An 8552-nucleotide genomic window follows, 5' to 3' on the forward strand; every position below is an offset into this window, starting at 1 on the left:
ATTTTATTGAGTGTTTTTATCCTAAATGGATGTTGGATCTTGTGAAATCCTTTCTCTGCATCTGTGGAGAGGATCATGTGATTTTTATTCCTCATTTTGTTAATGTGGTGTATCACACTGATTCATTTGCAGATGTTGAATCATCCCTGCATCCCTGGTATAAATCCCACTTGATCATGGTATATAATCCTTTTAATATATTGCTGTGTTCGATTTGCTGATATTTAGTTGAGGATTTTTCATCTGTGTTCATCAGCAATATTGGCCTGTAATATTCCTTCTTTGTGCTATCCTTGTCTGCTTTTGCTGTCATGGTGTTGTTGGCCTCATAGAATGAATTAGGTAGTGTTCCATCTTCTTCAACTGATTGGAATAGTTTGAGAAACATAGGTATTAAATTTTGTTTGAATATTTGGTAGAATTTTCCAGAGAAGACTTCTGGTCCAGGACTTTTGTTATTTGGGAGGTTTTTGATAACCATTTTGTTCTCTTTACATGTGACTGGTCTGTTCATTTTATCTATTTCTTCTTGATTCAGTTTTGGGAGGTTGTGTGAATCTAAGAATTTATCTGTTTCTCTTTGGTTATCCAATTTGGTGGCATGTAAGTTGTTCAGTGTATTCTCTTCTTGTCCTTTAGATTTCTGTGGTATCTTTTGTAATTTCTCCTCTTTCATTTCAAATTTTATGTCTTTGAGTCTTCTCTCTTTTTTTCTTAGTGAGTCTGGCTAAGGGTCTGTCAATTTTGTTTCAGTCTTCTCAAAGAACAAGCTCTTTGTTTCATTGATCCTTTCTACTGTTGTTTTAGTCTCTATTTCATTTATTTCTGCTCTAATTTTTATTATTTCTCTCATTCTGCTGACTTTGGGCTTCATTTATTCTTCATTTTCTGGTTCTATTAGGTGTAGTTTAAGGTTACTTATTTGGTACTTCTCTTGTTTGTTGAGGTGTGCTTGTATTGCTATGAATTTCCTTCTTAGAACTGCTTTTGCTGCATCCCATAAGAGTTGTTTTTTGTATTTTCATTTTTGTTTGTTTTCAAGTGTTTTTTGATTTCTGCTTTGATTTGTTCATTGATCCAATGGTTCTTCAGTCGTGTGTTCTTTAGTCTCCACATATTTGTGACTTCCCCATCTTTTTTCTTGTAGTTGATTTCAAGTGTTATAGCATTGTGGTCAGAAAAGAAGCTTGATATGATTTCAATCTTAAATTTATTCAGCCTTGCCTTGTTTCCCAACATATGGTCTATCTTTGAGAATGTTCCATGTGCACTTAAGAAGAATGTGTATTCTGCTGTTTTGTGAGGGTATGCTCTATGTATATCGATTAAGTTCATCTGATCATATGTTTCATTTAATTCCACTATTGACTTGTTGCCTTACTCTGCATGATCTATCCCTGGATGTAAGTGGGGTGTTCAGCTCCACTCCTATTATTGTGTTGCAGTTAATTTCTCCCTTTGGGTCTATTAAGGGTTGCTTTATATTCCTTTGTGCTGCTGTGTTAGGTACATATATTTTTATAAGTGTTATATCCTCTTGGTGGAAAGTCCCCTTTGTCATTATATACTGCCCCTCTTTGTCTCTCATAGTCTTTTTTATCTAGAAGTCTGCTTTGTCTGATATAAGTATGACAACACCTACTTTCTTTTATTTGCCATTTGATTGGAGTATTTTCTCCCATCTCTTCATTCTGAGCCTGTTTGTTTTTAGAGCTGAGATGTGTTTCCTGGATGCAGCATATTGTTGGGTCTTGTTTTCTAATCCACCCCACCACTCTGTGTCTGTTGATTGCAGAATTCAATCGATTTACATTTAGAGTGATTATTGATACTTGAGGGCTTAATCCCACCTAATCTATATTTTCATTTTTTCTCTTCCTTTGTGTTTCTGACTACCGTTTCTCTTTGGAGGTTTTCATGGAGGTTGTCTCTTTTTTTATGATCTATGGCTCTGCTCTGATTTTTTTGTTTGCTGGTTACTGTGAGGTTTGTATGAAGATCTCATAGATGAGATAGTCCACTTTCTGATAGCCTCTTATCTCCATTAGCCTAAGCACGTTCCATCCCTTTCCTCTTGTCCTTCTGAGTTATTGTTGTCAAAAGTTATTCATTTTTGTGTTGTGAGTTTGTGACTAAGTTGAAGTGTTTATAGTTACTATTGATGCTTTCCTTCCCTTCTTCTTTTAAGTTATAATTAAGTATTTCCTACCCTGTTGTGAAACAGAGCTGTAGCTTTCTGATTTTGTCTGTCTATTTATCTCTTTGCTCAAAGCTTTGTAGATATTTGCCTTCTTTTTATTTCGGGTATGAGGGTGTTCTTGATCATTGCTTGTATCTGAGATCTAGTGTCGTTGAACTCCCTCAGCCTTTGTTTATCTGGGAAAACTTTGATTTCTCCATTGTATCATTAGGATCATTTCACTGGATAGAGTATTCTTGGCTGAAAGTTTTTGCCTTTCAGTATTTTTGATATATCATTGCATTCTTTCCTTGCCTGTCAAGTTTCTGCCAAGAAATATGCTGAAAGCCTGATAGGTGTTCCTTTGTAGGTTATTTTCTTCTGTCTTGCTTCCCTTAATATTTTTTCTTTGTTATTGGTTTTTGCCAATTTTACTATTATATGCCTTGGAGAAGGTCTTTTAGCATTGATGTTATTTGTCGTTCTGTTGGCTTCATTTATTTGTAAGTCCGGTTCTTCCTCAAGTTTGGGAAGTTCTCAGCTATTATTTCTTTGAACAAGCTCTCTTCTTTCTGCCTCTCTTCTCCCTCTGGAATACGTATAATTCTTATGTTGCTTTTATAATTGAGTCGTATATTTCTACAAGAATTCCTTCCTTTTTTTTTCTTTTTTATCTCATTAATTATTTTCTTCAAATCCAGTTTTTCTGATTGTTTTTTTTAATAGCTTCAGTCTCTTTGATGAAGTATTCCTTTTCCTCATTAATTTTATTCCTGAATGCATCAAACTGTCTGAACATTCCTGTAACTTGGTGAGTTTCTTTATGACAGTTATTTTGAACTCTGTCATTTAGATTGTAAATTTCTGTGACTTCAAGTTTCGTTTCTGGAGATTTCTCATTTCCTTCTGCCCTGAATTGTTACTGTGGTTTCTTATGGTGTTTGATGAACTAATTTTTTGCCTGTGTATTTGTGGTAGTATCAGGTCGCAGATTCCACATGCTATAGCTGTGGGGGAAGCATGAGCTGTGTTTTTGTTCCCACCCCATATGCTGGAAGTTGTGTGGGTACAGTAGGTGTTTCCACTCGCTGGGAAAGCATTCCCACTGGGCTCAGAGCTGCCGCCACATGGAGGCACGTGCACAGTTGTCAGACCACAACACTGCTATGGGTATTTGTGCCACCTGGGAAATCATTTACATGTGCGTGTATATCTGCTGCTGCCTTTTCTTATGCTCATGCCAGCCTCTGTGCTTGGTGGGTGGGGCTTCTTCATGGGTTCTGAGCATTGGCCAATCATTGGGACTGCAGTGGCATGGTGCTCTTTCCAACCATCCAGGAAAGCATTCATGTGCGGGTCCAAGGCTCCCGCCAACCCCTCCCAGAGTTGCACCAAGGCGCATTCCTACTTTTGGGGATGCAGCAGTACTATTGGCTCTCACACTAACATGGGAAGTGCTTGGGTGTGTGCACAGTGCTGCCAGGGAAGGGTTGGGGATAGGAATGAATTCATAGTACATGCAATGACAAGCATAAATGTCAAAATAATTATGCTGAGTGAAAGAAGACAGTAAAAAATGAGTACATAGTATATGATGCCATTTATAAACATTTTAGGAAAATCTATAGGGAGATATACTAGATCACTCATTGCTTGGTTATGGGAATGTGTTTGCAAACGGCAGGGAAAGAGGAATTAAAATGAGCATGAGGAAATTTGGGGAAGATAACGTTCCTTTTCTTGATTGTGGTGATGTTTCAATAAGTTATAATCAAAATGTATCAAATTGTTCACTTTAAGTGTATGCAGTTTTCTGTATGTCGTTAATACCTCAATTAAGCTAGAACATGTAGGGGAAAGAGAGGGAGAGAGAGCCAAACGAAGGAAAAGGGATGAATAGAATGACTGAGTGTGAAAATTAAGTGGACAAAAGGAAGAGGGAGACACAGGAGGCATGAAGTCTCTGGCTTTGGCATCTCCTTCCCCTGGAGTCTCCCATACTGGGCAGCTGACTGGACCATTCTGATGCACTCTCCTCACCTCACAAGTCACTGTCTGCCAGCAGAAGAAGGAGGGCGACTATGAGGTCCAGTGACGATGCCTAGGCTATTACCTGCCTCATGGCGACCTGCGGAAGCTGTGATGACTAGATATGACTAGATCTGAGGTCCCTTTTTCCCATCTGGTCTCCAGAGAAGCTTGACTGGAACAGAACGAAACCACATTGGATGGACACAGGCTCCGAGCCTTTCTAGACTTGACCCCTGACTGGCTCACAGGGGACTAAGCTGAAAGTTTTCACCTTCCTTAAGTCCTGAAAGTGACTGCAACTTCTGTCCTGCGGTGTCACACCACTTCATCCCTCAGGGACACCAGAATTGGTGAAACCAGCACAGACATTGCTGTCATGTAAAATGAATCCCCACTTCAGTGGAAGGTATCCCTTCTTAGGAAAATTTGGAACATTCCTCCCCTTCACTCTGTGCAGCCATCACACCCCTCTCAGTTCCTCCATATTCCTCCCCCACTGAAGGCCTGGCAGTCTCAGGTTCCCCTTTTCTGCTTCATTCTCTGAAGCTCAGATTCACCAGGACTTCCAGATCAATCTTCCTCAATGGCTCCTCTCCCCACTCATGGGTCCTCCATGACGGGAAACAGGCTAAGATGGGAGAAGTGGGTGAGACATGACTCTGCAGTCACCTTGGGCCTTTTGAGCTGAAATGACTAGGTGTCTGGGAAGCCTGAATCCCAGAGAAACACCAAGGCTCTAGGAAGAGTGTATCTGCTCTGGATGTAAAAGTGAATAAAACTCGGGGGGAGAAATCTGAGGGAAAAGAAAGAGTCTTTTTTCATCTTTCTCTGTACAGAGTCCAACTAGCCTCACAGGACAGACTCCCCAACAAACAGCCCAGAGCATCGCAGGCATGAGGCAGGCTGCGCTGTTCTGCAGTGGGTCTCTGGGAACAGATTACATTATCTGTACAAACTGTGCAGACGACCACCGCTGAAGATACCCAAAGGCTGAGAATTAAAGTCACAGTCGTGGCACTCTCTCAGACTTTTTGTGTGTGAGCTTCACATTCTCAATGTGAAGTAGTGATTCTCTGAGAATGCACACTATGAATATTCTAATGATTAATAATATTAATATATTATTGTTATACATCGCCTACATTATACATTATATACTGTACATTATAATTATAAATTAATGTATAATTATTATACATTAATATATTATTATATATTAACTATTATAATATCATTACAATGACTGATAATAGTTATCACTATTGACTAATTTCTTCTAAGCAACATGACTGGAAAGCTTTGCATGAATTATCTCAGTTACAGTCACAATTTTAGAGATTTATTCCCATTTTAAGCTAAAGATGTGGAGGCTGAGAAATATTAAATAACTTGACAAAGAAGGAAAAAAATTACTTCAAAGCTAAATTAAACACCTATTCAAACTATGTGTCAAAGAAAGAAAGACGTTTTCTGACTTACAAACAGACTCAAAGTTGACCTCCCACAGGCCTGCAGTGAAAGAACCGGTAAAGAATGTACATCAGGAAGAAGAAATGTGAACCCAGGAAAACATAACAGGAGTCATGAGGAAAGGAAAAAACCGTCTGTCTAATTTAGTATTAGTTTTAAAACAAGACATTAAAAGAACATTTGAACCAAAATTCCAGATGATTACCACATGGAAGAATAGAGGAGAGAAGATTTAGCTAAAAGATAACTCATTTTTTAGGGAAGATATAAATACTAAGATACTCTATTATTGTTTAACACATTGCTCTCAGAAACTGATAAGTCTGTGGGACAAACGTAAGTAATGATAAAGACGATTTGAAGAGTGCAACATACTCGATCAGGCAAATAGAAATATCCCAACACACTGGTTTATTGTGAGACTTGTGATGCTGAAAACAGTCGTTCTCCTGACAGCATCATACCACAATGGCATATCAATTTTCATGAATCAAATTTCCAACACATATAAATCTAAAAAAAGGGACAATCCAGTGTTTCATTATATGCAACTGTGATTCAACATGCAACAAAACCAGAAAAAGAGACCCAGAAGTAGGTGTTTTTTTTGAGAAGACAGATATAACAGCTCTTTAGTGATATATTATGTTGGAATCTATTGCAATATTACACAAAAAGGACAATCCATTTGGACTAGGTATGTTTTCTCTGTGACTGTGAGGGCAAAACTCTAAGGAATCCCCTGATTGTGATAACTCTTTGTCTTAAAATACAAATAGATAACACTCAGGAAAGGGAAATGAGAGAACAAAATGAGAAAGAAAGATCTCTTTTCTCTCCTCACCTGAAACCCAATCGCTCACCTCCGAAAGATCACTGTCTGTATCTTCTCTGTCATGCAAAGGAATCAAAGAAAAGAAAATTATTGGTATATATTAAAGTTTCAAGAGCTCAAAGCAAGAAGACATCGGGACCCTTGCAGAGGCATTAATGTAGTGTGAACTCCATGACATCTGCGCCGTCTTCTGTTTTCTTCATCGTGTTTGTCGGGATGTCCTTCTTGGCCCCTCACTCTCCCTGCCTCGCTAGCGAGTGTGTCTGCATCAGTGCTACCGCCAGTCTGTGTCTTGCCATCTTCACTTTCCCTTCCTGTTTCCTGATATCTTCCTCAGTCACCAGAAGACGTTTGCAAAGGAGCTGTGGGATGTACAGACCAGGTCCTGGGATCATCTCTGCCGATCTGAAGACCAGGCAGGGGTGGGCATGGGACTGGAGTTCAGAACACCTGTGAGTTCACCTGGCAGGGATACACCTGTGCTACTAGGTGCAAGGTTGGGCAGGGCTTTGGCAAGGTCCAAAGCACTTAACAGTTCTCCTGTACTCTGCAGGCCTGGAGACCTTGCAGTCTCTTCTGCCAGCAGAGTTGTTGGGGCTGCTCCAAGGTTTCCTCCCATGGATGGCATCTGACCTCATTGCCAGGATAGGATGTGATTCTTGTAACTGGCCTCATGAATATGTAACTGTACATCCTCAAAGGTATGGAGATGCTCAAACCAGGCTTTGGTTTAGATTACTTTCCACAATCATTTCACTTCCTCTGTGATGATTGGACCATCATACTTCTTTTCCTCTTACCCTATAAAAATAAATTGTGAAAGTGGATCAGAGTTGTAAATGAAGCCTGCCTTCCCAGGACAATGATGTTAAATGCCTTGTACTTCTACTCTCTCTCTCTCCCTGTGGGAATTAATCTGACCTGTGTCCTGGGACATCATCAAAGAGATTTGGGTCAAGAAAAGAAACCAAGAGTTCAAAACTCAGGACTACGGCAGGTCATTTCTTCCCCCCATGTTGTTAGACACTTATGTGTATGACTTTATTCTATTTTTGTCCTTGTCACTCTCAACAACAAAATCCTTGGAGCTCCCTGTCAGGACACACGGTCCCCAGTCTTTTTCTAAATCCCAAATCATACAATTCTTCTATACTATATGACTATTCATTTGATTAACCCATTGATAAGTTGGTGTTCATAGCTCTCTTAGAGCTTAAATCAGTAGTGAAATTATCATCCACCCCACTCCTAGTGACTCTTATTTGACAACTGTGAACATTAAATCTCAGTGCAGAGAAGGTATGTCTGAAAAAACTCAACTTACAAATGGAGATTGTACTGTAAGTGGGAAGTACACACTGGATTTATGAAACTCAGGAAAAAAATGTAAACTCTCTCATTATTAAGTTTTGTATAGACAGCACCCACATTGATAATATCTTGATTATAGTGGGTTAAAATATACTATTAAAATTAGTTTCACCTGTTTGTTTTCATTTTTTAAAATGTGGCTACTAAAAAATATTTAAATTCCATAATATATAGTGCTTAATGTTACGATTGGACAGTGCTGGTGAAGCCATCAGTGAAAAGAAAGTCCAGAGAAAGTGATTAGGAAAAATTTTTCCCTAGAAAAGGAGTCTACAGTGGCCCACACTGCCATATGCAGCAAAAAGTCTCATATACACACACACACACGCACACACACACACTGACATAATGAAGCAAACCTCTTCCTAGAGTCCCACCACTTCTCACATGGTATGAGGTTGCACTCTTACTTAGTCCTAACTGGACTTATCTCAAGAAAGAAGACAGAAGTCTAGGTAAATTACCAATTAGGAAGATCTAAAACCAGAGACTAAAGCTCAAGATAAGTGGTGAATTTCCTGTCGTGGCTTCTGTTATTAATTCAAGATGTTAGGGAGACTTTTCCAAGGAGGGTTGTTTTAAAACTCACTTTTTCTTTACTATGTAAAAATAGACAGGGTATGTAAAGAATAATTACTCTAGCCAATCAATGAAAAGGAGATGATA

The 8552-nt window shown here is 39.0% G+C and overlaps 1 pseudogene; it reads right to left on the minus strand.

The window, feature by feature from the left end:
- Nucleotides 1-6728: 6728 nt before the first annotated feature.
- LOC131403689 (methyl-CpG-binding domain protein 3-like 1) lies at nt 6729-7295 on the minus strand (annotated as a pseudogene).
- Between the last annotated feature and the right edge of the window lie 1257 nt (nt 7296-8552).

Source organism: Diceros bicornis, unplaced genomic scaffold, assembly GCF_020826845.1.
Source record: "Diceros bicornis minor isolate mBicDic1 unplaced genomic scaffold, mDicBic1.mat.cur scaffold_78_ctg1, whole genome shotgun sequence".
Classification (NCBI taxonomy): Eukaryota; Metazoa; Chordata; class Mammalia; order Perissodactyla; family Rhinocerotidae; genus Diceros; species Diceros bicornis.